The sequence below is a fragment of the Vigna radiata genome, unplaced genomic scaffold (genome assembly GCF_000741045.1).
Source record: "Vigna radiata var. radiata cultivar VC1973A unplaced genomic scaffold, Vradiata_ver6 scaffold_122, whole genome shotgun sequence".
Classification (NCBI taxonomy): domain Eukaryota; kingdom Viridiplantae; phylum Streptophyta; class Magnoliopsida; order Fabales; family Fabaceae; genus Vigna; species Vigna radiata.
In genome coordinates this window covers 1,106,296-1,114,206 of record NW_014543108.1, presented here as the reverse complement: position 1 = coordinate 1,114,206, position 7,911 = coordinate 1,106,296, and the positions used below count along the sequence as shown (strand labels likewise).

Below are 7,911 nucleotides of genomic sequence, written 5' to 3'. Positions count from 1 at the left end.
TTCCAAGCTCTTTAAGCAAAGAAGTACTTGAGATGGAATCAGATGATCCTTTGTCACGTTGTTCACCACCAATGATTTTAAACTGCTAAAATTATTATCATGAAATGCATCTTTGCTGTGCAAAACTTGAATTTGCTGTGCAAAAATGGAAGCAAATACCCAATCCAAACTCAACCTCTTATCATCCCTATACTTATTAGGCCATTTAATGTGATAAATACTGAACTGTCGAGTTGAGATCATTGTGGAAGTGGAAATCAGAATCCATCAAAGAAGTTTTAATCCCCGAAAACATTGGGACATTTAAGCCTCCTTCAGAGAATTTTTTCATTTTGGGACATTTAACTATCGTCACTGTACTCAAACATGGCAATTGCAAAATGGCATTCCCTGAATAAAAGCTTTGATAAGAAATTCAGCTTTAATTTTTTGAGCCGTCTAAGTATGATCTCCTCATAGGCATCTTCATCTTCATTTTTAACTATTTCTTTCATTGATTCACAATTTAGTACTGTTAGGATCTCAAGCTGCACCAAACTTTTGGCAGTTGAAAAAGTGAATAAATTCTTCATCTCTTCACACGACTCAACATCCAACTGTTTCAGATTGCTAAAAGATACCACATCGGACACTAATTTTTCTAACCTCGGCACTCCTCTAGCTTTAAAAATTCAAGCTTTTTAGTGTATGGCTTTATCCATGAGTGCTCTAATATATGCATACCTTATCAGTGGAAAGCTTTTACAGAGTGCTATTTAAATCACCTTCCCAATACCATCTGTCTTTTGCACCCACTAGAACATGTATTTTTCTTAGATTAGGTGCACTTTGGATTGCAGAGAATGTTTCCATTAGAAGACAATCACTCACTATTAAATTTTCTAGTGAGGGGAACTGTAAGTCACACTTCTCAGAACTGCAGAAACAGGTGAGGCTTGGTAGAGACACCAATTCTATAGCTTTCAGATGTCTAAACTCAATCACTTGTGTTTTTTCCTCTTCCGCAACAATTTTCTCAATCCCTTGACAGAGGCTTACCTTCATGATTGTTAGTTGAACCAAGGTCATGGCAGTTGATAAGGTTTACATTTGATTGATAGTTACAAGCAACAACTTCCTCCATTTCCCAGCAATTACATACATCAAGNGTTTCCAGTTTTTCTAGGCCTTTGGCAACTGANAGAGGAAAGAGATATTTTAACATTTTACTCTCATAAACAACAATGCTTTGGAGATTACTAAAATTAAGAATTTCATCAGTGTCCACCTTCCATATATGCACCAACTTTGGCAGCCCTTTTAAAAAGACGTTATGCAAGCTTGTCCCATTTGTACCATAAGTTTGTGAAATATTTCCAAAATCAAATATGGTTTCCACTGACATACAATCAGTAATCACCACACTTTGAAGGCTCTGAAATCCTTCCCCCGTGTGACTAGGAAATATTGTCTCAAGTTTGTTGCATTCTCTTATTATCAAAGAATCCAAATTGCGAAAGGAATGAAAACCAATATAGGGCTGCCATAGGGTACTTAATTTTTCCATGCAGTTAACCTCCATTTTCTTCAACTTAGGAAAAATGTCAATATTCTGCTGCAAGAGGAAGTAGATTGAGTGATCAAATAAAAGACCTTAGCAATTAGGGACACTGCCATTAAGCAACAAATTAACCATAATTTAATTAAATTGAATGAATATACCTACCATTGCATCTTCTGCACAAAATATGTCCTCCATCAATTCACATCCACTTACAGAAAGACTCTGCAGATTCACTAAACTTTCAGACATGGAAAGTGACAATAAACATTTTAAATTGCCACAATCTGATACATTCAGTGTAATCAAACTTTGAAAGCAATGCAAAGATTTCTCATTCCATATCTGCGGGATGTTGATTGAAGACAACTCCAAGAACTCTAATTTGGGCATTGCAACCTATAAGAGCACATAATATTATTGTCTTNAGGATAAGTAACTTTGATGTACAAAAGTTGACTGACCCAATCGAAAGGAAAAGAGATCAAAACCGAGAATTCTTCCATCTTTTAGAGAAATAACACATCATATTAAACATGAAACTTTGCAAATGTGAAGTAAAGGATAAAAATCTATCATAATATTTATTTTAAATACCTTTCCATTAAAGAGTGAAAAGCAAGCATTTGTATCTTGACCAGCTATTGTGGAATTTCTTTGAGCTCCCTGTTTTGCACTTGGTCTTCTGATGATTCAGAGATGGAAGGCATTTTATCGTTGGTATACAAACAAAAAAATGCTGGTAAAGATTGTAATGTTAAAAATCGTAATTGACACATGGACTCCAATTTGGGGAAAGCNAGTAAAGGGTGAAATCGCTTCACGGAGTTGATAATGTACAAAAGGCCAACATTGTTTACAATAAACAAATGTTTCAAATTTGGAAACCCTTCAACATTTAATTCATAGAAAACATCATGAACATCATTGAGTTCTCCTAGAAGCAAATATTCAACTCTTTTGAACAACATTTTAATCCATTTTTCAGAATGAATGTTAATACCATCTTTTAGGTTCAATGCCAAAAATTTCACTACTTCNTACTTGTCAGGGATTTTGAATTCTCCCACTGAAAGCATGTTAATTTCTCCAATGATAATCTTGTAGCTATCCAACTTGTCAAAGAATAAGTTTTGTGGAAAANGGGCAACACTTGGAATGTGTATGTCTAAACTTCTTAATTGCTTCAAGTGCCTCAATTCAGAAAGACTAGCATTCTTACTTTGGATTTCCTCATTAGTTTCCCTCAAAATCAAGTTATCTCTCATATAANACTCTTCCAAACTGTTCATCCNTAATATCATATTGGAAGGTATTGCTCTTAATTGCGAGATATTGCTTAAGTCCAAAAATTGCAACTTATCCAATTGCCTCAATTCAACAGGCAAATTTTCAATATTAGATCCTGAAAGAGAAAGAATTCTTAATTTCTTTAACTCTCCCATGATTGATAAGTTATTTCTTAGAGTGCATCTCTCCAAACAAAGCATCTTTAGGTTTGTTAGGCATGCAATTGAAGAAGGTAACCATGACAAATTAACACCAGTCAATATCAATACTTTGAGTTCAATCATATATTTAAAAAGGTCATCTGGTATTGTCAAAAGATCATCTTTACTGTCAATATGGAAGACTTCAAGTCTAGAACAATATTTACTCTCAGGAAGCCCACCAATTTCACAATAATTTAAAACAATAGTTGTGTACTTTTCCAATTTATCCTTGTGAGGCCACTCATTTAGTTTGCCATTTTTCATGAAAAATACATTTTTCTCTTTAGATGAAATTGAAAGAGCAACGTCGCGCACAATGTCATTCATGTTGAAACAGTCATTAGAATAACTTTTCATCAGCAAACTTGACTCGGTTAGCTCTTCCATCAACACATTTACTCTAGACTTTGTTTCTCTTATTGTGAAAACCCCTTGAAGCATATCCAAACCAATACAGAACTTGACTAAGTCCATAATCGAAAAATCACTTCCCATTCTAGCACATTGTAAGAAAATATGCTTAAGCTCCTCAGTTTTTAGATGATCCTAACTTCACCTTGTAGAGAATTCAATAGGTTCCTGACCTCCAGTAAAATTTTGTCTTTCAATTTGTCGACAAACATCCTCCCACAAATAATGGCTCTTATTCTTTAACGTTTTTCCAATGGAAATCAATGCTATGGGCAAGCCAGCGCACATTTTGGATATTTCAGTAACTTTGTCATCAAAAGCAGAATTGGTAACACTTATTTCAGCCATTTTCTTAAGTAAAGCCTCTCCCTCCTTTTGGTCAAGGACTCCTAATGGGAAAGTTGATCTTTCTTGGACATCCATTTGATTACATAATACTTCTTTATTTCTAGATGTTAAGAAAATTTTGAATCCTTTGTGATCAACAGATAAATTTTCTTTTTTAATCTTATTGTAGTCACTAGATAATTTTTCTTTCTTCGTCTTATTGGAATCAGCAGGTAACTTTTCTGTCTCTACCTTTTTATAACCAAACTCAGCAACATCCTTGGCAACCTTTTGGCTGACACCATCATCTTCATTACGTTGAATCCCCAGTCTGTTCAAGTCCAATCCATTCCAGAGATCATCTAGGATTATAAGGGTATTCTCCTTTTCTTTCTTTAATCTTTTTCGAATACGATCTGCTCTTACAATCTCACTTTCCTCTTCCAANCTCATTCCTAACATCTCAGCAATTTGTCCTTGAACTTTCTTTATGTCAGGATTTCTTGTTATATTTGCCATAACCACCTTATTGAACAACTTCCTTTCTTTAGCTTGCTTAACAATTTCTTTGACTAAAGTGGTCTTTCCCACACCTCCAACACCGTAAACTCCAATCATACTAATTGTAGAGTCTTCAAGTGCTTGCATAATCATTCCCATAATTTTCTTTCTCGACGTGAAACNTTCATAACCAGTGTTTGACAAAGCAGCATCCATGGATGGNCCTATATGATACGAGACTTTAGTAAACTTTTTATTCAAAAGTTCATCTGCTATGATTTCCTCTACAATCTTCGTAGCTTTTCTTCCTAGCCTATACCTCAACTGCAAGTTATTAGGAAAGAAACCAATGGAGCCCCTTGTCTTCTCATGCCGTTTATCACACAGGAAATTTTCATATTCTTTGATCTTCTCATCCACATGTTTCAACCAATGTTTAACATCTTCTTCAATTTCTTCTGCATTCATTTCTGCAACCATAACATCATTTTGCACCCTCTTTCTAGTATCATCAAGCATCTCAATACGATGTTTCACCTCTTCAAATTTGCCATTGTAATTACAAAAGTAACCCAAATGACGGGTAACCAGATTTTCCCCAAATTTAAATACACTTTCAGTGGCTGTAGACACTATAATGCTTGGGTCCATGCTTCCTGGACACTTCCTGTTAACTTGTTTTCAACTGTGATTACAACTTCTTCCCGAATTTTACAAATATAAATTTAGATTAGAAAAACAAAAATAAAATCACAAGACAAATGATGGAATGGTAAGGTGTTAGGAATCTTTAGTGTAAGAACCTAACAGTCACCCTTACCATTGATATACACTCACACAAGACAGAAAGAATCAAACAATGGCTATGTTATTCACAGTAACAATCACTAAGTACAAAGTGTAACTTGAGGGCCTAACCCCTCTCACCAGGTTCGAAACCGGTCTGTACAAAGTATCCAATTGACTAACTCTCCCCTGACAATATAACAAAGTACTATTTATACCATTTCTCTGCACCTAAACCCATTACCCATTATTCCCCATTATGCCCCCATCCCCTATAACCTCCAATTGGAACAATGAAGCTTGAGCCCATGGCATTGTAATTTTCAATTGCTTCTATCGATACCTGCAACTTCAGATATGGGGACTTGCGTGGTGGTGGAAATAAGAGACTGAATTTATGGGACCATCTTCGTGTCTTCATTATTTCTTTGAAGGTAAGGAGCTTCTTATTCTTTCCTGTAAAATAAGTTCTTCTAGTGTCCGGTTCCTTCCCCCTTCTTTCAACCGTGCAGCTCAGGTTGGTTTTATTTCACTGTTCATCCCTCAAGCACACCTGATACGGTGGGGTATCCATGGGTAAACCCAGTTCCTCTACTCGTCCCTTGCCTACAAAAGTGTGGCTCGCGCCACTGTCCATCAAAATTAAAACTTGTTTCCCCTCAATTTCTCCTTGCAATTTCATCGTTTTGAGTTGCGTCAGGGCCCCAGCAAAAAACGCAAAAAGCTCTATCTGCATCTGAGCTAACTTTGTCTCTGCCGCTGCTCCATCTTCCCCATCGTCCTCAGCCATAATCAACATCCTCAAACTTTTTTATGGACATTGATGACCTGGGTCGAAAGTCCCTGCACACCTGAAACAATTTCCCTCCCTTCGTTTCGTAAACTCTGAGCAGGGTAAATTCCTAGAATTTCTCCCTCTATTATCGAAGTTTGTCTTCGTAACCCCGCTCGCCTGTATCACCTTCTTGGGCACCGACCCACTACTCTTAGTTGGCCCCGTTCGGTTCTGGGTTTGACGACGGGGTTCAACCTACAACGCCACCCCGTTCAGCCTACTCCAATTCGTCAGGTTTCTTCCCATTCCTCCTCCTCCGGTCTTCGCTCCTCCTTGAAGTTCCTCCCCATCCCACGCGATTGGCATCGCAGCCATCAAATCCTAAGAATCGAGAAGACGCACCTGGTTGCGTATCGGTTCTTGCAATTCTCTCACGGTCGATGTTGGGGCATGTTCTTCTCCGGTTCCCGACTGCTTATTGGTCGCCACCCCTTCAACGGTTGTGTCCCTGTTCCGTTCTCCAAATCGCCACACCATTGCCCCCTTCAGTCCTTCCCAAGACTGATTCTTTGCTTTAGCCTTCCAGGCTTTGAACCAGTAGTGAGCGTTGCCCTCCATACTGAATTTCGTTAGGCACACTCTTTCCTCCTCTGCCACACCTTGCAATTTGAATAACTTCTCTGCCTTAGAGACCCACCCCAACGGATCAAACCCTTCGAAAGTGGGTAGTTCTACCCTTCTCTTCCCGTTGGGTTGCACTGCATGGCGTTCATCCCATCTTTCTCCTTCTTCTTCCTCTCGCCGGTCCCAATGTTGGTCGTCCTGGCTGTGGCCTCGACCACCCAACATCCTTATGATTTCTTGCAAATCTTGGCGAATTGCTGCATAGTCTGATCGCAATGCCCCTGTCTGCGCCTTCATTCTATCAACCGCAATTTCCTTCACCCCCACACGATTCCAGCAGCGTCTCAATCCTTCAGCTTCTGGAAACGGCAGGTTCTTGATAACCTCTTGATCGGGTTCTTGATTCGGCACCCCACTACGATCCGGCAGACTCTCGATCCGACAGCCCCACTACGATCTGGCGAGTCGGACCAATTTGTTAGGAATCTTTAGTGTAAGAACCTAACAGTCACCCTCACCATTGATATACACTCACACAAGACAAAAAGAATCAAACAATGGTTATGCTATTCACAGTAACAATCGCTGAGTACAAAGTGTAACTTGAGGGCCTAACCCCTCTCACCAGGTTCGAAACCCGTCTGTACAAAGTATCCAATTGACTAACTCTCCCCTGACAATATAACAGAGTCCTATTTATACCATTCCTCTGGAACTAAACCCATTACCCATTATGCCCCTATCCCCTATAACCTATCATAAGGGATTCAACAAAACAACATATATTAAAGAATTGTAGAGTAGTCCCAGCTAAGTTCATATTTTGGGTCAACTATACATGCAAAATATGCATATGTTAGAGTTAAATTCTAAGTTGAAGTTCATATTGCATAAAAATAGACAAAGTCCCATAGTCCTTTGTTTAAGGGGAGGATGTTGGGTACAAACAAAGTCCCACATCAGAAAAAATAAGAGATGGACATGAGTTTATATATACATAAGATAGCTTCATTAATAAGAGGCATTTTGGAGTAGTACCAAAAGCAAATCCATGACAACTTGACCCAAAGCGGACAATGTCTTACCAATGTGGAGATCTATGTGTATATGTGGGTGTGTTGAACCTCCCTACACTAGTGTGGTCATTTTAGCTTTGATACAAGTTCTTGTGAGGTTGATCACTTTGTTTCTCCCATTCACTCCCCATATAGTCTAGACATATATTGGGTGATCTATGACTCTGTCATCACTAGTAATGATTTTCAAAACATCCAAGGTTGGAGGACCTTTGTAGTTAGTTTTAAATAAGACTTGAGTGCACTAAAATATTTTTTTGGACATTGAATTGCTCAATCCACCTTTAGCATTGTCTTTTCCCAACATAAGTATACTCTAGATATTCTTACTAAGACTGGTAGTTTTAGATTGTAATCCCAATTACACTCCTATATATA

General features: G+C 38.1%; 1 pseudogene; it reads right to left on the bottom strand.

Annotated features, from left to right (window-relative positions):
• Positions 1 to 5,239, bottom strand: part of LOC106752985 — a 12,909-nt pseudogene extending 7,670 nt beyond the window's left edge.
• Between the last annotated feature and the right edge of the window lie 2,672 nt (positions 5,240 to 7,911).